The 24592-nt window shown below is 34.1% G+C and overlaps 7 non-coding genes and 1 pseudogene across 7 annotated transcripts; all 8 read left to right on the top strand.

The window, feature by feature from the left end:
• Positions 1-307: 307 nt before the first annotated feature.
• LOC121467260 lies at positions 308-486 on the top strand. Its single transcript, XR_005977380.1, has one exon. It is a non-coding gene; the product is annotated as a 5.8S ribosomal RNA (ribosomal RNA).
• Positions 487-841: 355 nt separating this feature from the next.
• On the top strand, positions 842-4815 carry LOC121467254. The gene has a single exon (XR_005977376.1). It is a non-coding gene; the product is annotated as a large subunit ribosomal RNA (ribosomal RNA).
• Positions 4816-8123: 3308 nt separating this feature from the next.
• Positions 8124-10118, top strand: LOC121467248. The gene has a single exon (XR_005977370.1). It is a non-coding gene; the product is annotated as a small subunit ribosomal RNA (ribosomal RNA).
• Positions 10119-10858: 740 nt separating this feature from the next.
• On the top strand, positions 10859-11037 carry LOC121467256. The gene has a single exon (XR_005977378.1). It is a non-coding gene; the product is annotated as a 5.8S ribosomal RNA (ribosomal RNA).
• Positions 11038-11392: 355 nt separating this feature from the next.
• LOC121467253 lies at positions 11393-15366 on the top strand. The gene has a single exon (XR_005977375.1). It is a non-coding gene; the product is annotated as a large subunit ribosomal RNA (ribosomal RNA).
• A 3227-nt stretch (positions 15367-18593) lies between these two features.
• On the top strand, positions 18594-20588 carry LOC121467247. The gene has a single exon (XR_005977369.1). It is a non-coding gene; the product is annotated as a small subunit ribosomal RNA (ribosomal RNA).
• Positions 20589-21326: 738 nt separating this feature from the next.
• LOC121467245 lies at positions 21327-21505 on the top strand. Its single transcript, XR_005977367.1, has one exon. It is a non-coding gene; the product is annotated as a 5.8S ribosomal RNA (ribosomal RNA).
• A 355-nt stretch (positions 21506-21860) lies between these two features.
• Positions 21861-24592, top strand: LOC121467259 (annotated as a pseudogene; the record flags this gene model as incomplete).

Here is a 24592-nt window from a genome sequence, read left to right as displayed (position 1 = left end):
TTGTTCATCTAAGTTATGGGCATACATTGGTTAATGCAACAACCTAAAATATATAATGTTGTACCCGGTTAATAATCAGGTTAATGTTTTATATAAAATGCAATATATATCAAACTTAAATAGAAATAAAATGAAAAATGAAAATTGGTATTATATTGTTTATATGAAACTAAGACATTTCGCAACATTTATTTTAGGTATAAAAATACATTTATTGAAGGAATTGATATATGCCAGTAAAATGGTGTATTTTTAATTTCTTTCAATAAAAACACAATTGACGAAATTAAAAAAACAAATATTATAAAACTCTAAGCGGTGGATCACTCGGCTCATGGGTCGATGAAGAACGCAGCAAACTGTGCGTCATCGTGTGAACTGCAGGACACATGAACATCGACATTTTGAACGCATATCGCAGTCCATGCTGTTATGTACTTTAATTAATTTTATAGTGCTGCTTGGACTACATATGGTTGAGGGTTGTAAGACTATGCTAATTAAGTTGTTTATAAAATTTTTAAATAAAATTTATAAGCACATGGTATATTATTGGATAATTATTTATTATTCATAATATTAAAAAATATATGAAAAACATTAACTCACAATGGATGTGATAAACGAAGAAAAATATTTTCGTTTTCAATCAAATGATACTGAGAAATGTCTAGCATAAAAAATGTTGAAATATTTTTCATCTAGAATTGTCTCTTATTAATGATTAGAAATTCGAAAGCTATTGGAAATGTTATTGCTCTTCGTTGGTTCTTTATAATTATCGAATTTATAAAATGTTTTCTCATTATATTTAAAGAATTAATTAATAAAAAGTTATATACAACCTCAACTCATATGGGACTACCCCCTGAATTTAAGCATATTAATTAGGGGAGGAAAAGAAACTAACAAGGATTTTCTTAGTAGCGGCGAGCGAAAAGAAATCAGTTCAGCACTAAGTCACTTTGTCTATATGGCAAATGTGAGATGCAGTGTATGGAGCGTCAATATTCTAGTATGAGAAATTAACGATTTAAGTCCTTCTTAAATGAGGCCATTTACCCATAGAGGGTGCCAGGCCCGTATAACGTTAATGATTACTAGATGATGTTTCCAAAGAGTCGTGTTGCTTGATAGTGCAGCACTAAGTGGGTGGTAAACTCCATCTAAAACTAAATATAACCATGAGACCGATAGTAAACAAGTACCGTGAGGGAAAGTTGAAAAGAACTCTGAATAGAGAGTTAAACAGTACGTGAAACTGCTTAGAGGTTAAGCCCGATGAACCTGAATATCCATTATGGAAAATTCATCATTAAAATTGTAATATTTAAACAATATTATGATAATAGTGTGCATTTTTTCCATATAAGGACATTGTAATCTATTAACATACAAAATTTATCATAAAATATGGCTTATAGTTTAATCCAATTAAAATGCTTGCGTTTTAACACAGATTAAATGTCATTAATTTGATAAAGTGTTGATAGATTTATATGAATACAGTGCGTTAATTTTTCGGAATTATATAATGGCATAATTATCATTGATTTTTGTGTTTATTATAAGCACTTGTATGATTAACAATGCGAAAGATTCAGGATACCTTCGGGACCCGTCTTGAAACACGGACCAAGGAGTCTAACATATGTGCAAGTTATTGGGATATAAACCTAATAGCGTAATTAACTTGACTAATAATGGGATTAGTTTTTTAACTATTTATAGCTAATTAACACAATCCCGGGGCGTTCTATATAGTTATGTATAATGATATTTATATTATTTATGCCTCTAACTGGAACGTACCTTGAGCATATATGCTGTGACCCGAAAGATGGTGAACTATACTTGATCAGGTTGAAGTCAGGGGAAACCCTGATGGAAGACCGAAACAGTTCTGACGTGCAAATCGATTGTCAGAATTGAGTATAGGGGCGAAAGACCAATCGAACCATCTAGTAGCTGGTTCCTTCCGAAGTTTCCCTCAGGATAGCTGGTGCATTTTAATGTTATATAAAATAATCTTATCTGGTAAAGCGAATGATTAGAGGCCTTAGGGTCGAAACGATCTTAACCTATTCTCAAACTTTAAATGGGTAAGAACCTTAACTTTCTTGATATGAAGTTTAAGGTTATGATATAATGTGCCCAGTGGGCCACTTTTGGTAAGCAGAACTGGCGCTGTGGGATGAACCAAACGTAATGTTACGGTGCCCAAATTAACAACTCATGCAGATACCATGAAAGGCGTTGGTTGCTTAAAACAGCAGGACGGTGATCATGGAAGTCGAAATCCGCTAAGGAGTGTGTAACAACTCACCTGCCGAAGCAACTAGCCCTTAAAATGGATGGCGCTTAAGTTGTATACCTATACATTACCGCTAAAGTAGATGATTTATATTACTTGTAATATAAATTTTGAAACTTTAGTGAGTAGGAAGGTACAATGGTATGCGTAGAAGTGTTTGGCGTAAGCCTGCATGGAGCTGCCATTGGTACAGATCTTGGTGGTAGTAGCAAATAATCGAATGAGACCTTGGAGGACTGAAGTGGAGAAGGGTTTCGTGTGAACAGTGGTTGATCACGAGTTAGTCGGTCCTAAGTTCAAGGCGAAAGCCGAAAATTTTCAAGTAAAACAAAAAGCAAACTATTAAGAAACACAAATAATAATAAAAGGCAAAAATAATATACTTGAATAATTTTGAACGAAAGGGAATACGGTTCCAATTCCGTAACCTGTTGAGTATCCGTTTGTTATTAAATATGGGCCTCGTGCTCATCCTGGCAACAGGAACGACCATAAAGAAGCCGTCGAGAGATATCGGAAGAGTTTTCTTTTCTGTTTTATAGCCGTACTACCATGGAAGTCTTTCGCAGAGAGATATGGTAGATGGGCTAGAAGAGCATGACATATACTGTTGTGTCGATATTTTCTCCTCGGACCTTGAAAATTTATGGTGGGGACACGCAAACTTCTCAACAGGCCGTACCAATATCCGCAGCTGGTCTCCAAGGTGAAGAGTCTCTAGTCGATAGAATAATGTAGGTAAGGGAAGTCGGCAAATTAGATCCGTAACTTCGGGATAAGGATTGGCTCTGAAGATTGAGATAGTCGGGCTTGATTGGGAAACAATAACATGGTTTATGTGCTCGTTCTGGGTAAATAGAGTTTCTTTCATTTATGGAAGTTACTTGTTCCCCGGATAGTTTAGTTACGTAGCCAATTGTGGAACTTTCTTGCTAAAATTTTTAAGAATACTAATTGGGTCAAACCAATTAGTTCTTATTAATTATAACGATTATCAATTAACAATCAATTCAGAACTGGCACGGACTTGGGGAATCCGACTGTCTAATTAAAACAAAGCATTGTGATGGCCCTAGCGGGTGTTGACACAATGTGATTTCTGCCCAGTGCTCTGAATGTCAAAGTGAAGAAATTCAAGTAAGCGCGGGTCAACGGCGGGAGTAACTATGACTCTCTTAAGGTAGCCAAATGCCTCGTCATCTAATTAGTGACGCGCATGAATGGATTAACGAGATTCCTACTGTCCCTATCTACTATCTAGCGAAACCACAGCCAAGGGAACGGGCTTGGAATAATTAGCGGGGAAAGAAGACCCTTTTGAGCTTGACTCTAATCTGGCAGTGTAAGGAGACATAAGAGGTGTAGAATAAGTGGGAGATATTAGACCTCGGTTTGGTATCGCCAATGAAATACCACTACTCTTATTGTTTCCTTACTTACTTGATTAAATGGAACGTGTATCATTTCCTAGCCATTATACGGATATATTTATTATATCTTATGGTATTGGGTTTTGATGCAAGCTTCTTGATCAAAGTATCACGAGTTTGTTATATAATCGCAAACAAATTCTTTAATAAAAGGAGTGCATTTATGTATTTTTGATTTGAAAATTTGGTATAACTCCAATTACTCAGGTATGATCCAATTCAAGGACATTGCCAGGTAGGGAGTTTGACTGGGGCGGTACATCTCTCAAATAATAACGGAGGTGTCCCAAGGCCAGCTCAGTGCGGACAGAAACCACACATAGAGCAAAAGGGCAAATGCTGACTTGATCTCGGTGTTCAGTACACACAGGGACAGCAAAAGCTCGGCCTATCGATCCTTTTGGTTTAAAGAGTTTTTAACAAGAGGTGTCAGAAAAGTTACCATAGGGATAACTGGCTTGTGGCGGCCAAGCGTTCATAGCGACGTCGCTTTTTGATCCTTCGATGTCGGCTCTTCCTATCATTGTGAAGCAAAATTCACCAAGCGTTGGATTGTTCACCCATGCAAGGGAACGTGAGCTGGGTTTAGACCGTCGTGAGACAGGTTAGTTTTACCCTACTAATGACAAAACGTTGTTGCGACAGCATTCCTGCGTAGTACGAGAGGAACCGCAGGTACGGACCAATGGCACAATACTTGTTCGAGCGAACAGTGGTATGACGCTACGTCCGTTGGATTATGCCTGAACGCCTCTAAGGTCGTATCCGTGCTGGACTGCAATGATAAATAAGGGGCAATTTGCATTGTATGGCTTTCTAAACCATTTAAAGTTTATAATTTATTTTATGAACGACAATGGATGTGATGCCAATGTAATTTGTAACATAGTAAATTGGGAGGATCTTCGATCACCTGATGCCGCGCTAGTTACATATAAAAACATTATTTAATACAATGACAAAGCCTAGAATCAATTGTAAACGACTTTTGTAACAGGCAAGGTGTTGTAAGTGGTTGAGCAGCTGCCATACTGCGATCCACTGAAGCTTATCCTTTGCTTGATGATTCGATAATAAATATATATATATATAATATATAACATAATCAATTTAAATTATCATCATATATGTTTGATAGTTTTTGTTGTTATATATTATTTATATATTTTATTAGGAGGAGGAGGTTAAATATGATATGGATTAGATATAACCTAATTAAACAGGTAGCCAAATGCATCGTCATCTTAATAGTGACGCGAATGTGTGATATTATATATCTTAAGAGTATAAGTCACATACAGTAGCCTAATGTTCTATCGTCATCTATTTAGTGACGCAGATATAAATTGTCAAAATATAATAAGTCTTGCTTGATAGCAAAACTTATGTCTCTTATTAAAGGCAAATGAAATGATATCTATGCATATTAAAGAAGAAAGAATTATAAAGCCATATAAATAAACATATTTTAATATGAAAAATATGAATCTAAAAACTACACAAGTCTTTTTTGGTAGCCAAATGAATCGTCATCTACTTAGTGACGCATATAATAAAATGTCAAATTAAAAGAGTCTTACTACAAGTCTTTTTTGGTAGCCAAATGAATCGTCATTTACTTAGTGACGCATATAATAAAATGTCAAATTAAAAGAGTCTTACTACAAGTCCCTTTATTAAAGGCGGCAAATTAAACGGTATATATATTTATTTTAAATATATATATACAATTTGAAAAAAAACTAAAACGAAAAATTGCATACATATTAAAAAGACTTTTAATATGAAAAATACGAGCCTAAAAACTACAAGTCACTTATGGTAGCCAAATGCATCGTCATCTTAATAGTGACGCGAATGTGAAAACAAATGCCGAGTGCTGAAGTTCCAGGTAAGAGCTTAGATATTATATATCTTAGGACTATAAGTCACATACAGTAGCCAAATGAATCGTCATCTATTTAGTGACGCAGATATAAATTGTCAAAATATAATAAGTCTTGCTTGATAGCAAAACTAATGTCTCTTATTAAAGGCAAATGAAATGATATCTATGCATATTAAATAAGAAGAAAGAATTATTAATACAAGTCATTTTTGGTAGCCAAATGAATCGTCATCTTACTTAGTGACGCATATAAACAAATCTCAAATTAAAAGAGTCTTATTTATATTATAAATATATACAAATATACAAAAAAAAATGTTCCATATGAAAAATTTGAGTCTAAAAACTACAAGTCCCTTATGGTTGCCAAATGGAATCGTCATCTACTTAGTGACGCTGATAAAAAATTGTCAAAGTAACAAGATTTACTAAAAGTTTCGAATTAATAAATGAAATGAATATGAAATGAAATGAAATGAAATGGAATGGAATGGAATGAAATGAAATGAAATGAAATTTAATATATTTAATATTAAAAAAATATATCTATATTCATTTGGGTAAATTGAGAATATCCATACAATGGATTGCTTATAGTAAAGCAACAAAATATATGGGTATTTCTCAGAACATATAATATTAATATGATTTTGTGAATTCCTATAATAAATAACATTCATATATATGAAAATGTTATCATATATCAATATTATTGATATATTATATATGGAATGTATGGAAAATATAAAATATTCCTTCAATTTCCTCAAGCATATGGAGGAAATTCATATGAAGGCAGACTTTTAGTACTGTAAACACGCAGTTTAAAGACGGCGTGTCCAAAAACATATATAGGGTAGTGCCTTTTTTTTTTTTTTTTTTTTTTTTTTTTTTTTTTTTTTTTTTTTTTTTTTTTTTTTTTTTTAAAAACATATATAGGGTAGTGCCTGTTGGCTGGCAACCAAATATATGGGTATTTCTCAGAACATATAAAATTAATATTATATTGTGAATACCTATAATAAATAACATTCATATATATGAAAATGTTGTAATATATCAATATTATTGATATATTATATATGAAATGTATGGAAAATATAAAATATTCCTTCAATTTCCTCAAGTATATGGAGGAAATTCATATGAAGGGAGACTTTTAGTACTGTAAACATGCAGTTTAAAGACGGCGTGTCCAAAAACATATATAGGGTAGTGCCTGTTGGCTGGCAACCAAATATATGGGTATTTCTCAGAACATATAAAATTAATATTATATTGTGAATACCTATAATAAATAACATTCATATATATGAAAATGTTGTAATATATCAATATTATTGATATATTATATATGAAATGTATGGAAAATATAAAATATTCCTTCAATTTCCTCAAGTATATGGAGGAAATTCATATGAAGGGAGACTTTTAGTACTGTAAACATGCAGTTTAAAGACGGCGTGTCCAAAAACATATATAGGGTAGTGCCTGTTGGCTGGCAACCAAATATATGGGTATTTCTCAGAACATATATAATTAATATTATATTGTGAATACCTATAATAAATAACATTCATATATATGAAAATGTTGTAATAAATCAATATTATTGATATAATATATATGAAATGTATGGAAAATGTGAAACATATCGATATTGATCAATATTAGTTGAGATATCCCATATGTTGGGTGGCAAATAGAATTGAAAATACCCGATTTCAAGACAACGTGTCGAAAAACACATATAGGATGGTCAGTGGTTGTCCATCTATAGTTGAACAAAATTTATGATATCCATATAATTTTGTCAATTTAATAGCAAAATTAAATATTTTCCGTATGTTTTGTATCTTGATTCTTGCGAATACGAGACTTGGCTTGATACGGTTAATATTAAGTGTCATCACTTTTTAGATAATAATGTTGAAAACGAAAGCCAAGGTTGTATATATTATTATATGGCAACAATTGTTTTCCGACCTTTATCGTTAATCTAATTCAGGCTAATGTTATTATTAGTGCTGTTGTTATATATATTATATATATATTATAAATGTTTCATATGCGCTCGGTTTTATGTGATATATTACCAGAGAGTTATATGGAAATGATAGATTTTAAATTTATCATAAAAATACAAATGATTTAACTCAATATTTATATTGGTTAATCAAAAATAATTGGTACATGTGTGAAATATATATGTATGGCGAAATAAAATGATATTTTAAAATGAAATATGTAAATATGAATTATATTATAGAATTATATATGAAAAAATTCTAGTTACTGTGGGCAAACGTGGCGTGTAACAAATATAAAGAATTTTAAAACGATTATGAAGCTAAACAAAGATAGCCATATTCGTATCAAGATTATTTTCCTCCCTCCTAAATGCAATTTAAAGAAAAATACTCTATAATAAATTTTGTATTACTAATTTCTATTTTAAAAAAATATGAAAGTAATATGAATTAAAAACATTATTCTGGTTGATCCTGCCAGTAGTTATATGCTTGTCTCAAAGATTAAGCCATGCATGTCTAAGTACACACGAATTAAAAGTGAAACCGCAAAAGGCTCATTATATCAGTTATGGTTCCTTAGATCGTTAACAGTTACTTGGATAACTGTGGTAATTCTAGAGCTAATACATGCAATTAAAACATGAACCTTATGGGACATGTGCTTTTATTAGGCTAAAACCAAGCGATCGCAAGATCGTTATACTGGTTGAACTCTAGATAACATGCAGATCGTATGGTCTTGTACCGACGACAGATCTTTCAAATGTCTGCCCTATCAACTTTTGATGGTAGTATCTAGGACTACCATGGTTGCAACGGGTAACGGGGAATCAGGGTTCGATTCCGGAGAGGGAGCCTGAGAAACGGCTACCACATCTAAGGAAGGCAGCAGGCGCGTAAATTACCCACTCCCAGCTCGGGGAGGTAGTGACGAAAAATAACAATACAGGACTCATATCCGAGGCCCTGTAATTGGAATGAGTACACTTTAAATCCTTTAACAAGGACCAATTGGAGGGCAAGTCTGGTGCCAGCAGCCGCGGTAATTCCAGCTCCAATAGCGTATATTAAAGTTGTTGCGGTTAAAACGTTCGTAGTTGAACTTGTGCTTCATACGGGTAGTACAACTTACAATTGTGGTTAGTACTATACCTTTATGTATGTAAGCGTATTACCGGTGGAGTTCTTATATATGTTTAAATACTTGTATTTTTTCATATGTTCCTCCTATTTAAAAACCTGCATTAGTGCTCTTAAACGAGTGTTATTGTGGGCCGGTACAATTACTTTGAACAAATTAGAGTGCTTAAAGCAGGCTTCAAATGCCTGAATATTCTGTGCATGGGATAATGAAATAAGACCTCTGTTCTGCTTTCATTGGTTTTCAGATCAAGAGGTAATGATTAATAGAAGCAGTTTGGGGGCATTAGTATTACGACGCGAGAGGTGAAATTCTTGGACCGTCGTAAGACTAACTTAAGCGAAAGCATTTGCCAAAGATGTTTTCATTAATCAAGAACGAAAGTTAGAGGTTCGAAGGCGATCAGATACCGCCCTAGTTCTAACCATAAACGATGCCAGCTAGCAATTGGGTGTAGCTACTTTTATGGCTCTCTCAGTCGCTTCCCGGGAAACCAAAGCTTTTGGGCTCCGGGGGAAGTATGGTTGCAAAGCTGAAACTTAAAGGAATTGACGGAAGGGCACCACCAGGAGTGGAGCCTGCGGCTTAATTTGACTCAACACGGGAAAACTTACCAGGTCCGAACATAAGTGTGTAAGACAGATTGATAGCTCTTTCTCGAATCTATGGGTGGTGGTGCATGGCCGTTCTTAGTTCGTGGAGTGATTTGTCTGGTTAATTCCGATAACGAACGAGACTCAAATATATTAAATAGATATCTTCAGGATTATGGTGTTGAAGCTTATATAGCCTTCATTCATGGTGGCAGTAAAATGTTTATTGTGTTTGAATGTGTTTATATAAGTGGAGCCGTACCTGTTGGTTTGTCCCATTATAAGGACACTAGCTTCTTAAATGGACAAATTGCGTCTAGCAATAATGAGATTGAGCAATAACAGGTCTGTGATGCCCTTAGATGTCCTGGGCTGCACGCGCGCTACAATGAAAGTATCAACGTGTATTTCCTAGACCGAGAGGTCCGGGTAAACCGCTGAACCACTTTCATGCTTGGGATTGTGAACTGAAACTGTTCACATGAACTTGGAATTCCCAGTAAGTGTGAGTCATTAACTCGCATTGATTACGTCCCTGCCCTTTGTACACACCGCCCGTCGCTACTACCGATTGAATTATTTAGTGAGGTCTCCGGACGTGATCACTGTGACGCCTTGCGTGTTACGGTTGTTTCGCAAAAGTTGACCGAACTTGATTATTTAGAGGAAGTAAAAGTCGTAACAAGGTTTCCGTAGGTGAACCTGCGGAAGGATCATTATTGTATAATATCTTTACCGTTAACACAAAATTTTGTATTATTTAATAATACAAAAAAAAATAAATTTGCCAAAAAATATATTATATTATATAATCTATATATATATATATATATATAAATATGTCAAAAAATATATCAAAAATATCTTATCTAATTTAAAGCGTTTTAATGAAAGAAAAAGTATAGTCCTATGGACTTAAATAGCTCGAGCAAATGGTGTCCAATGCCGAGTAATTATTATGAGATATCAATTACGAGTCGTGGGCGGAGGCTCTGATGTCCATAAAATAAAAATCGACCTGGCCAATCGATTAGAGATACAGATAGATAGAAGATATATATACGATATGTTAAATATATAATATATAATAGAATATAATATAATTACTTTGTGTGTATATGGACCATAATATACACGCGTTGCGCATATGTATTGTTCATCTAAGTTATGGGCATACATTGGTTAATGCAACAACCTAAAATATATAATGTTGTACCCGGTTAATAATCAGGTTAATGTTTTATATAAAATGCAATATATATCAAACTTAAATAGAAATAAAATGAAAAATGAAAATTGGTATTATATTGTTTATATGAAACTAAGACATTTCGCAACATTTATTTTAGGTATAAAAATACATTTATTGAAGGAATTGATATATGCCAGTAAAATGGTGTATTTTTAATTTCTTTCAATAAAAACACAATTGACGAAATTAAAAAAACAAATATTATAAAACTCTAAGCGGTGGATCACTCGGCTCATGGGTCGATGAAGAACGCAGCAAACTGTGCGTCATCGTGTGAACTGCAGGACACATGAACATCGACATTTTGAACGCATATCGCAGTCCATGCTGTTATGTACTTTAATTAATTTTATAGTGCTGCTTGGACTACATATGGTTGAGGGTTGTAAGACTATGCTAATTAAGTTGTTTATAAAATTTTTAAATAAAATTTATAAGCACATGGTATATTATTGGATAATTATTTATTATTCATAATATTAAAAAATATATGAAAAACATTAACTCACAATGGATGTGATAAACGAAGAAAAATATTTTCGTTTTCAATCAAATGATACTGAGAAATGTCTAGCATAAAAAATGTTGAAATATTTTTCATCTAGAATTGTCTCTTATTAATGATTAGAAATTCGAAAGCTATTGGAAATGTTATTGCTCTTCGTTGGTTCTTTATAATTATCGAATTTATAAAATGTTTTCTCATTATATTTAAAGAATTAATTAATAAAAAGTTATATACAACCTCAACTCATATGGGACTACCCCCTGAATTTAAGCATATTAATTAGGGGAGGAAAAGAAACTAACAAGGATTTTCTTAGTAGCGGCGAGCGAAAAGAAATCAGTTCAGCACTAAGTCACTTTGTCTATATGGCAAATGTGAGATGCAGTGTATGGAGCGTCAATATTCTAGTATGAGAAATTAACGATTTAAGTCCTTCTTAAATGAGGCCATTTACCCATAGAGGGTGCCAGGCCCGTATAACGTTAATGATTACTAGATGATGTTTCCAAAGAGTCGTGTTGCTTGATAGTGCAGCACTAAGTGGGTGGTAAACTCCATCTAAAACTAAATATAACCATGAGACCGATAGTAAACAAGTACCGTGAGGGAAAGTTGAAAAGAACTCTGAATAGAGAGTTAAACAGTACGTGAAACTGCTTAGAGGTTAAGCCCGATGAACCTGAATATCCATTATGGAAAATTCATCATTAAAATTGTAATATTTAAACAATATTATGATAATAGTGTGCATTTTTTCCATATAAGGACATTGTAATCTATTAACATACAAAATTTATCATAAAATATGGCTTATAGTTTAATCCAATTAAAATGCTTGCGTTTTAACACAGATTAAATGTCATTAATTTGATAAAGTGTTGATAGATTTATATGAATACAGTGCGTTAATTTTTCGGAATTATATAATGGCATAATTATCATTGATTTTTGTGTTTATTATAAGCACTTGTATGATTAACAATGCGAAAGATTCAGGATACCTTCGGGACCCGTCTTGAAACACGGACCAAGGAGTCTAACATATGTGCAAGTTATTGGGATATAAACCTAATAGCGTAATTAACTTGACTAATAATGGGATTAGTTTTTTAACTATTTATAGCTAATTAACACAATCCCGGGGCGTTCTATATAGTTATGTATAATGATATTTATATTATTTATGCCTCTAACTGGAACGTACCTTGAGCATATATGCTGTGACCCGAAAGATGGTGAACTATACTTGATCAGGTTGAAGTCAGGGGAAACCCTGATGGAAGACCGAAACAGTTCTGACGTGCAAATCGATTGTCAGAATTGAGTATAGGGGCGAAAGACCAATCGAACCATCTAGTAGCTGGTTCCTTCCGAAGTTTCCCTCAGGATAGCTGGTGCATTTTAATGTTATATAAAATAATCTTATCTGGTAAAGCGAATGATTAGAGGCCTTAGGGTCGAAACGATCTTAACCTATTCTCAAACTTTAAATGGGTAAGAACCTTAACTTTCTTGATATGAAGTTTAAGGTTATGATATAATGTGCCCAGTGGGCCACTTTTGGTAAGCAGAACTGGCGCTGTGGGATGAACCAAACGTAATGTTACGGTGCCCAAATTAACAACTCATGCAGATACCATGAAAGGCGTTGGTTGCTTAAAACAGCAGGACGGTGATCATGGAAGTCGAAATCCGCTAAGGAGTGTGTAACAACTCACCTGCCGAAGCAACTAGCCCTTAAAATGGATGGCGCTTAAGTTGTATACCTATACATTACCGCTAAAGTAGATGATTTATATTACTTGTAATATAAATTTTGAAACTTTAGTGAGTAGGAAGGTACAATGGTATGCGTAGAAGTGTTTGGCGTAAGCCTGCATGGAGCTGCCATTGGTACAGATCTTGGTGGTAGTAGCAAATAATCGAATGAGACCTTGGAGGACTGAAGTGGAGAAGGGTTTCGTGTGAACAGTGGTTGATCACGAGTTAGTCGGTCCTAAGTTCAAGGCGAAAGCCGAAAATTTTCAAGTAAAACAAAAAGCAAACTATTAAGAAACACAAATAATAATAAAAGGCAAAAATAATATACTTGAATAATTTTGAACGAAAGGGAATACGGTTCCAATTCCGTAACCTGTTGAGTATCCGTTTGTTATTAAATATGGGCCTCGTGCTCATCCTGGCAACAGGAACGACCATAAAGAAGCCGTCGAGAGATATCGGAAGAGTTTTCTTTTCTGTTTTATAGCCGTACTACCATGGAAGTCTTTCGCAGAGAGATATGGTAGATGGGCTAGAAGAGCATGACATATACTGTTGTGTCGATATTTTCTCCTCGGACCTTGAAAATTTATGGTGGGGACACGCAAACTTCTCAACAGGCCGTACCAATATCCGCAGCTGGTCTCCAAGGTGAAGAGTCTCTAGTCGATAGAATAATGTAGGTAAGGGAAGTCGGCAAATTAGATCCGTAACTTCGGGATAAGGATTGGCTCTGAAGATTGAGATAGTCGGGCTTGATTGGGAAACAATAACATGGTTTATGTGCTCGTTCTGGGTAAATAGAGTTTCTTTCATTTATGGAAGTTACTTGTTCCCCGGATAGTTTAGTTACGTAGCCAATTGTGGAACTTTCTTGCTAAAATTTTTAAGAATACTAATTGGGTCAAACCAATTAGTTCTTATTAATTATAACGATTATCAATTAACAATCAATTCAGAACTGGCACGGACTTGGGGAATCCGACTGTCTAATTAAAACAAAGCATTGTGATGGCCCTAGCGGGTGTTGACACAATGTGATTTCTGCCCAGTGCTCTGAATGTCAAAGTGAAGAAATTCAAGTAAGCGCGGGTCAACGGCGGGAGTAACTATGACTCTCTTAAGGTAGCCAAATGCCTCGTCATCTAATTAGTGACGCGCATGAATGGATTAACGAGATTCCTACTGTCCCTATCTACTATCTAGCGAAACCACAGCCAAGGGAACGGGCTTGGAATAATTAGCGGGGAAAGAAGACCCTTTTGAGCTTGACTCTAATCTGGCAGTGTAAGGAGACATAAGAGGTGTAGAATAAGTGGGAGATATTAGACCTCGGTTTGGTATCGCCAATGAAATACCACTACTCTTATTGTTTCCTTACTTACTTGATTAAATGGAACGTGTATCATTTCCTAGCCATTATACGGATATATTTATTATATCTTATGGTATTGGGTTTTGATGCAAGCTTCTTGATCAAAGTATCACGAGTTTGTTATATAATCGCAAACAAATTCTTTAATAAAAGGAGTGCATTTATGTATTTTTGATTTGAAAATTTGGTATAACTCCAATTACTCAGGTATGATCCAATTCAAGGACATTGCCAGGTAGGGAGTTTGACTGGGGCGGTACATCTCTCAAATAATAACGGAGGTGTCCCAAGGCCAGCTCAGTGCGGACAGAAACCACACATAGAGCAAAAGGGCAAATGCTGACTTGATCTCGGTGTTCAGTACACACAGGGACAGCAAAAGCTCGGCCTATCGATCCTTTTGGTTTAAAGAGTTTTTAACAAGAGGTGTCAGAAAAGTTACCATAGGGATAACTGGCTTGTGGCGGCCAAGCGTTCATAGCGACGTCGCTTTTTGATCCTTCGATGTCGGCTCTTCCTATCATTGTGAAGCAAAATTCACCAAGCGTTGGATTGTTCACCCATGCAAGGGAACGTGAGCTGGGTTTAGACCGTCGTGAGACAGGTTAGTTTTACCCTACTAATGACAAAACGTTGTTGCGACAGCATTCCTGCGTAGTACGAGAGGAACCGCAGGTACGGACCAATGGCACAATACTTGTTCGAGCGAACAGTGGTATGACGCTACGTCCGTTGGATTATGCCTGAACGCCTCTAAGGTCGTATCCGTGCTGGACTGCAATGATAAATAAGGGGCAATTTGCATTGTATGGCTTTCTAAACCATTTAAAGTTTATAATTTATTTTATGAACGACAATGGATGTGATGCCAATGTAATTTGTAACATAGTAAATTGGGAGGATCTTCGATCACCTGATGCCGCGCTAGTTACATATAAAAACATTATTTAATACAATGACAAAGCCTAGAATCAATTGTAAACGACTTTTGTAACAGGCAAGGTGTTGTAAGTGGTTGAGCAGCTGCCATACTGCGATCCACTGAAGCTTATCCTTTGCTTGATGATTCGATAATAAATATATATATATATAATATATAACATAATCAATTTAAATTATCATCATATATGTTTGATAGTTTTTGTTGTTATATATTATTTATATATTTTATTAGGAGGAGGAGGTTAAATATGATATGGATTAGATATAACCTAATTAAACAGGTAGCCAAATGCATCGTCATCTTAATAGTGACGCGAATGTGTGATATTATATATCTTAAGAGTATAAGTCACATACAGTAGCCTAATGTTCTATCGTCATCTATTTAGTGACGCAGATATAAATTGTCAAAATATAATAAGTCTTGCTTGATAGCAAAACTTATGTCTCTTATTAAAGGCAAATGAAATGATATCTATGCATATTAAAGAAGAAAGAATTATAAAGCCATATAAATAAACATATTTTAATATGAAAAATATGAATCTAAAAACTACACAAGTCTTTTTTGGTAGCCAAATGAATCGTCATCTACTTAGTGACGCATATAATAAAATGTCAAATTAAAAGAGTCTTACTACAAGTCTTTTTTGGTAGCCAAATGAATCGTCATTTACTTAGTGACGCATATAATAAAATGTCAAATTAAAAGAGTCTTACTACAAGTCCCTTTATTAAAGGCGGCAAATTAAACGGTATATATATTTATTTTAAATATATATATACAATTTGAAAAAAAACTAAAACGAAAAATTGCATACATATTAAAAAGACTTTTAATATGAAAAATACGAGCCTAAAAACTACAAGTCACTTATGGTAGCCAAATGCATCGTCATCTTAATAGTGACGCGAATGTGAAAACAAATGCCGAGTGCTGAAGTTCCAGGTAAGAGCTTAGATATTATATATCTTAGGACTATAAGTCACATACAGTAGCCAAATGAATCGTCATCTATTTAGTGACGCAGATATAAATTGTCAAAATATAATAAGTCTTGCTTGATAGCAAAACTAATGTCTCTTATTAAAGGCAAATGAAATGATATCTATGCATATTAAATAAGAAGAAAGAATTATTAATACAAGTCATTTTTGGTAGCCAAATGAATCGTCATCTTACTTAGTGACGCATATAAACAAATCTCAAATTAAAAGAGTCTTATTTATATTATAAATATATACAAATATACAAAAAAAAATGTTCCATATGAAAAATTTGAGTCTAAAAACTACAAGTCCCTTATGGTTGCCAAATGGAATCGTCATCTACTTAGTGACGCTGATAAAAAATTGTCAAAGTAACAAGATTTACTAAAAGTTTCGAATTAATAAATGAAATGAATATGAAATGAAATGAAATGAAATGGAATGGAATGGAATGAAATGAAATGAAATGAAATTTAATATATTTAATATTAAAAAAATATATCTATATTCATTTGGGTAAATTGAGAATATCCATACAATGGATTGCTTATAGTAAAGCAACAAAATATATGGGTATTTCTCAGAACATATAATATTAATATGATTTTGTGAATTCCTATAATAAATAACATTCATATATATGAAAATGTTATCATATATCAATATTATTGATATATTATATATGGAATGTATGGAAAATATAAAATATTCCTTCAATTTCCTCAAGCATATGGAGGAAATTCATATGAAGGCAGACAGACTTTTAGTACTGTAAACACGCAGTTTAAAGACGGCGTGTCCAAAAACATATATAGGGTAGTGCCTGTTGGCTGGCAACCAAATATATGGGTATTTCTCAGAACATATAAAATTAATATTATATTGTGAATACCTATAATAAATAACATTCATATATATGAAAATGTTGTAATATATCAATATTATTGATATATTATATATGAAATGTATGGAAAATATAAAATATTCCTTCAATTTCCTCAAGTATATGGAGGAAATTCATATGAAGGGAGACTTTTAGTACTGTAAACATGCAGTTTAAAGACGGCGTGTCCAAAAACATATATAGGGTAGTGCCTGTTGGCTGGCAACCAAATATATGGGTATTTCTCAGAACATATAAAATTAATATTATATTGTGAATACCTATAATAAATAACATTCATATATATGAAAATGTTGTAATATATCAATATTATTGATATATTATATATGAAATGTATGGAAAATATAAAATATTCCTTCAATTTCCTCAAGTATATGGAGGAAATTCATATGAAGGAGACTTTTAGTACTGTAAACATGCAGTTTAAAGACGGCGTGTCCAAAAACATATATAGGGTAGTGCCTGTTGGCTGGCAACCAAATATATGGGTATTTCTCAGAACATATATAATTAATATTATATTGTGAATACCTATAATAAATAACATTCATATATATGAAAATGTTGTAATAAATCAATATTATTGATATAATATATATGAAATGTATGGAAAATGTGAAACATATCGATATTGATCAATATTAGTTGAGATATCCCATATGTTGGGTGGCAAATAGAATTGAAAATACCCGATTTCAAGACAACGTGTCGAAAAACACATATAGGATGGTCAGTGGTTGTCCATCTATAGTTGAACAAAATTTATGATATCCATATAATTTTGTCAATTTAATAGCAAAATTAAATATTTTCCGTATGTTTTGTATCTTGATTCTTGCGAATACGAGACTTGGCTTGATACGGTTAATATTAAGTGTCATCACTTTTTAGATAATAATGTTGAAAACGAAAGCCAAGGTTGTATATATTATTATATGGCAACAATTGTTTTCCGACCTTTATCGTTAATCTAATTCAGGCTAATGTTATTATTAGTGCTGTTGTTATATATATTATATATATATTATAAATGTTTCATATGCGCTCGGTTTTATGTGATATATTACCAGAGAGTTATATGGAAATGATAGATTTTAAATTTATCATAAAAATACAAATGATTTAACTCAATATTTATATTGGTTAATCAAAAATAATTGGTACATGTGTGAAATATATATGTATGGCGAAATAAAATGATATTTTAAAATGAAATATGTAAATATGAATTATATTATAGAATTATATATGAAAAAATTCTAGTTACTGTGGGCAAACGTGGCGTGTAACAAATATAAAGAATTTTAAAACGATTATGAAGCTAAACAAAGATAGCCATATTCGTATCAAGATTATTTTCCTCCCTCCTAAATGCAATTTAAAGAAAAATACTCTATAATAAATTTTGTATTACTAATTTCTATTTTAAAAAAATATGAAAGTAATATGAATTAAAAACATTATTCTGGTTGATCCTGCCAGTAGTTATATGCTTGTCTCAAAGATTAAGCCATGCATGTCTAAGTACACACGAATTAAAAGTGAAACCGCAAAAGGCTCATTATATCAGTTATGGTTCCTTAGATCGTTAACAGTTACTTGGATAACTGTGGTAATTCTAGAGCTAATACATGCAATTAAAACATGAACCTTATGGGACATGTGCTTTTATTAGGCTAAAACCAAGCGATCGCAAGATCGTTATACTGGTTGAACTCTAGATAACATGCAGATCGTATGGTCTTGTACCGACGACAGATCTTTCAAATGTCTGCCCTATCAACTTTTGATGGTAGTATCTAGGACTACCATGGTTGCAACGGGTAACGGGGAATCAGGGTTCGATTCCGGAGAGGGAGCCTGAGAAACGGCTACCACATCTAAGGAAGGCAGCAGGCGCGTAAATTACCCACTCCCAGCTCGGGGAGGTAGTGACGAAAAATAACAATACAGGACTCATATCCGAGGCCCTGTAATTGGAATGAGTACACTTTAAATCCTTTAACAAGGACCAATTGGAGGGCAAGTCTGGTGCCAGCAGCCGCGGTAATTCCAGCTCCAATAGCGTATATTAAAGTTGTTGCGGTTAAAACGTTCGTAGTTGAACTTGTGCTTCATACGGGTAGTACAACTTACAATTGTGGTTAGTACTATACCTTTATGTATGTAAGCGTATTACCGGTGGAGTTCTTATATATGTTTAAATACTTGTATTTTTTCATATGTTCCTCCTATTTAAAAACCTGCATTAGTGCTCTTAAACGAGTGTTATTGTGGGCCGGTACAATTACTTTGAACAAATTAGAGTGCTTAAAGCAGGCTTCAAATGCCTGAATATTCTGTGCATGGGATAATGAAATAAGACCTCTGTTCTGCTTTCATTGGTTTTCAGATCAAGAGGTAATGATTAATAGAAGCAGTTTGGGGGCATTAGTATTACGACGCGAGAGGTGAAATTCTTGGACCGTCGTAAGACTAACTTAAGCGAAAGCATTTGCCAAAGATGTTTTCATTAATCAAGAACGAAAGTTAGAGGTTCGAAGGCGATCAGATACCGCCCTAGTTCTAACCATAAACGATGCCAGCTAGCAATTGGGTGTAGCTACTTTTATGGCTCTCTCAGTCGCTTCCCGGGAAACCAAAGCTTTTGGGCTCCGGGGGAAGTATGGTTGCAAAGCTGAAACTTAAAGGAATTGACGGAAGGGCACCACCAGGAGTGGAGCCTGCGGCTTAATTTGACTCAACACGGGAAAACTTACCAGGTCCGAACATAAGTGTGTAAGACAGATTGATAGCTCTTTCTCGAATCTATGGGTGGTGGTGCATGGCCGTTCTTAGTTCGTGGAGTGATTTGTCTGGTTAATTCCGATAACGAACGAGACTCAAATATATTAAATAGATATCTTCAGGATTATGGTGTTGAAGCTTATATAGCCTTCATTCATGGTGGCAGTAAAATGTTTATTGTGTTTGAATGTGTTTATATAAGTGGAGCCGTACCTGTTGGTTTGTCCCATTATAAGGACACTAGCTTCTTAAATGGACAAATTGCGTCTAGCAATAATGAGATTGAGCAATAACAGGTCTGTGATGCCCTTAGATGTCCTGGGCTGCACGCGCGCTACAATGAAAGTATCAACGTGTATTTCCTAGACCGAGAGGTCCGGGTAAACCGCTGAACCACTTTCATGCTTGGGATTGTGAACTGAAACTGTTCACATGAACTTGGAATTCCCAGTAAGTGTGAGTCATTAACTCGCATTGATTACGTCCCTGCCCTTTGTACACACCGCCCGTCGCTACTACCGATTGAATTATTTAGTGAGGTCTCCGGACGTGATCACTGTGACGCCTTGCGTGTTACGGTTGTTTCGCAAAAGTTGACCGAACTTGATTATTTAGAGGAAGTAAAAGTCGTAACAAGGTTTCCGTAGGTGAACCTGCGGAAGGATCATTATTGTATAATATCTTTACCGTTAACACAAAATTTTGTATTATTTAATAATACAAAAAAAAATAAATTTGCCAAAAAATATATTATATTATATAATCTATATATATATATATATATAAATATGTCAAAAAATATATCAAAAATATCTTATCTAATTTAAAGCGTTTTAATGAAAGAAAAAGTATAGTCCTATGGACTTAAATAGCTCGAGCAAATGGTGTCCAATGCCGAGTAATTATTATGAGATATCAATTACGAGTCGTGGGCGGAGGCTCTGATGTCCATAAAATAAAAATCGACCTGGCCAATCGATTAGAGATACAGATAGATAGAAGATATATATACGATATGTTAAATATATAATATATAATAGAATATAATATAATTACTTTGTGTGTATATGGACCATAATATACACGCGTTGCGCATATGTATTGTTCATCTAAGTTATGGGCATACATTGGTTAATGCAACAACCTAAAATATATAATGTTGTACCCGGTTAATAATCAGGTTAATGTTTTATATAAAATGCAATATATATCAAACTTAAATAGAAATAAAATGAAAAATGAAAATTGGTATTATATTGTTTATATGAAACTAAGACATTTCGCAACATTTATTTTAGGTATAAAAATACATTTATTGAAGGAATTGATATATGCCAGTAAAATGGTGTATTTTTAATTTCTTTCAATAAAAACACAATTGACGAAATTAAAAAAACAAATATTATAAAACTCTAAGCGGTGGATCACTCGGCTCATGGGTCGATGAAGAACGCAGCAAACTGTGCGTCATCGTGTGAACTGCAGGACACATGAACATCGACATTTTGAACGCATATCGCAGTCCATGCTGTTATGTACTTTAATTAATTTTATAGTGCTGCTTGGACTACATATGGTTGAGGGTTGTAAGACTATGCTAATTAAGTTGTTTATAAAATTTTTAAATAAAATTTATAAGCACATGGTATATTATTGGATAATTATTTATTATTCATAATATTAAAAAATATATGAAAAACATTAACTCACAATGGATGTGATAAACGAAGAAAAATATTTTCGTTTTCAATCAAATGATACTGAGAAATGTCTAGCATAAAAAATGTTGAAATATTTTTCATCTAGAATTGTCTCTTATTAATGATTAGAAATTCGAAAGCTATTGGAAATGTTATTGCTCTTCGTTGGTTCTTTATAATTATCGAATTTATAAAATGTTTTCTCATTATATTTAAAGAATTAATTAATAAAAAGTTATATACAACCTCAACTCATATGGGACTACCCCCTGAATTTAAGCATATTAATTAGGGGAGGAAAAGAAACTAACAAGGATTTTCTTAGTAGCGGCGAGCGAAAAGAAATCAGTTCAGCACTAAGTCACTTTGTCTATATGGCAAATGTGAGATGCAGTGTATGGAGCGTCAATATTCTAGTATGAGAAATTAACGATTTAAGTCCTTCTTAAATGAGGCCATTTACCCATAGAGGGTGCCAGGCCCGTATAACGTTAATGATTACTAGATGATGTTTCCAAAGAGTCGTGTTGCTTGATAGTGCAGCACTAAGTGGGTGGTAAACTCCATCTAAAACTAAATATAACCATGAGACCGATAGTAAACAAGTACCGTGAGGGAAAGTTGAAAAGAACTCTGAATAGAGAGTTAAACAGTACGTGAAACTGCTTAGAGGTTAAGCCCGATGAACCTGAATATCCATTATGGAAAATTCATCATTAAAATTGTAATATTTAAACAATATTATGATAATAGTGTGCATTTTTTCCATATAAGGACATTGTAATCTATTAACATACAAAATTTATCATAAAATATGGCTTATAGTTTAATCCAATTAAAATGCTTGCGTTTTAACACAGATTAAATGTCATTAATTTGATAAAGTGTTGATAGATTTATATGAATACAGTGCGTTAATTTTTCGGAATTATATAATGGCATAATTATCATTGATTTTTGTGTTTATTATAAGCACTTGTATGATTAACAATGCGAAAGATTCAGGATACCTTCGGGACCCGTCTTGAAACACGGACCAAGGAGTCTAACATATGTGCAAGTTATTGGGATATAAACCTAATAGCGTAATTAACTTGACTAATAATGGGATTAGTTTTTTAACTATTTATAGCTAATTAACACAATCCCGGGGCGTTCTATATAGTTATGTATAATGATATTTATATTATTTATGCCTCTAACTGGAACGTACCTTGAGCATATATGCTGTGACCCGAAAGATGGTGAACTATACTTGATCAGGTTGAAGTCAGGGGAAACCCTGATGGAAGACCGAAACAGTTCTGACGTGCAAATCGATTGTCAGAATTGAGTATAGGGGCGAAAGACCAATCGAACCATCTAGTAGCTGGTTCCTTCCGAAGTTTCCCTCAGGATAGCTGGTGCATTTTAATGTTATATAAAATAATCTTATCTGGTAAAGCGAATGATTAGAGGCCTTAGGGTCGAAACGATCTTAACCTATTCTCAAACTTTAAATGGGTAAGAACCTTAACTTTCTTGATATGAAGTTTAAGGTTATGATATAATGTGCCCAGTGGGCCACTTTTGGTAAGCAGAACTGGCGCTGTGGGATGAACCAAACGTAATGTTACGGTGCCCAAATTAACAACTCATGCAGATACCATGAAAGGCGTTGGTTGCTTAAAACAGCAGGACGGTGATCATGGAAGTCGAAATCCGCTAAGGAGTGTGTAACAACTCACCTGCCGAAGCAACTAGCCCTTAAAATGGATGGCGCTTAAGTTGTATACCTATACATTACCGCTAAAGTAGATGATTTATATTACTTGTAATATAAATTTTGAAACTTTAGTGAGTAGGAAGGTACAATGGTATGCGTAGAAGTGTTTGGCGTAAGCCTGCATGGAGCTGCCATTGGTACAGATCTTGGTGGTAGTAGCAAATAATCGAATGAGACCTTGGAGGACTGAAGTGGAGAAGGGTTTCGTGTGAACAGTGGTTGATCACGAGTTAGTCGGTCCTAAGTTCAAGGCGAAAGCCGAAAATTTTCAAGTAAAACAAAAAGCAAACTATTAAGAAACACAAATAATAATAAAAGGCAAAAATAATATACTTGAATAATTTTGAACGAAAGGGAATACGGTTCCAATTCCGTAACCTGTTGAGTATCCGTTTGTTATTAAATATGGGCCTCGTGCTCATCCTGGCAACAGGAACGACCATAAAGAAGCCGTCGAGAGATATCGGAAGAGTTTTCTTTTCTGTTTTATAGCCGTACTACCATGGAAGTCTTTCGCAGAGAGATATGGTAGATGGGCTAGAAGAGCATGACATATACTGTTGTGTCGATATTTTCTCCTCGGACCTTGAAAATTTATGGTGGGGACACGCAAACTTCTCAACAGGCCGTACCAATATCCGCAGCTGGTCTCCAAGGTGAAGAGTCTCTAGTCGATAGAATAATGTAGGTAAGGGAAGTCGGCAAATTAGATCCGTAACTTCGGGATAAGGATTGGCTCTGAAGATTGAGATAGTCGGGCTTGATTGGGAAACAATAACATGGTTTATGTGCTCGTTCTGGGTAAATAGAGTTTCTTTCATTTATGGAAGTTACTTGTTCCCCGGATAGTTTAGTTACGTAGCCAATTGTGGAACTTTCTTGCTAAAATTTTTAAGAATACTAATTGGGTCAAACCAATTAGTTCTTATTAATTATAACGATTATCAATTAACAATCAATTCAGAACTGGCACGGACTTGGGGAATCCGACTGTCTAATTAAAACAAAGCATTGTGATGGCCCTAGCGGGTGTTGACACAATGTGATTTCTGCCCAGTGCTCTGAATGTCAAAGTGAAGAAATTCAAGTAAGCGCGGGTCAACGGCGGGAGTAACTATGACTCTCTTAAGGTAGCCAAATGCCTCGTCATCTAATTAGTGACGCGCATGAATGGATTAACGAGATTCCTACTGTCCCTATCTACTATCT

Source organism: Drosophila elegans, unplaced genomic scaffold, assembly GCF_018152505.1.
Source record: "Drosophila elegans isolate 14027-0461.03 unplaced genomic scaffold, ASM1815250v1 contig_275, whole genome shotgun sequence".
In the NCBI taxonomy this organism is placed as follows: Eukaryota; Metazoa; Arthropoda; class Insecta; order Diptera; family Drosophilidae; genus Drosophila; species Drosophila elegans.
The sequence above is the reverse complement of the archived record's forward strand: the minus strand, read 5'-3'. Positions and strand labels throughout refer to the sequence as shown.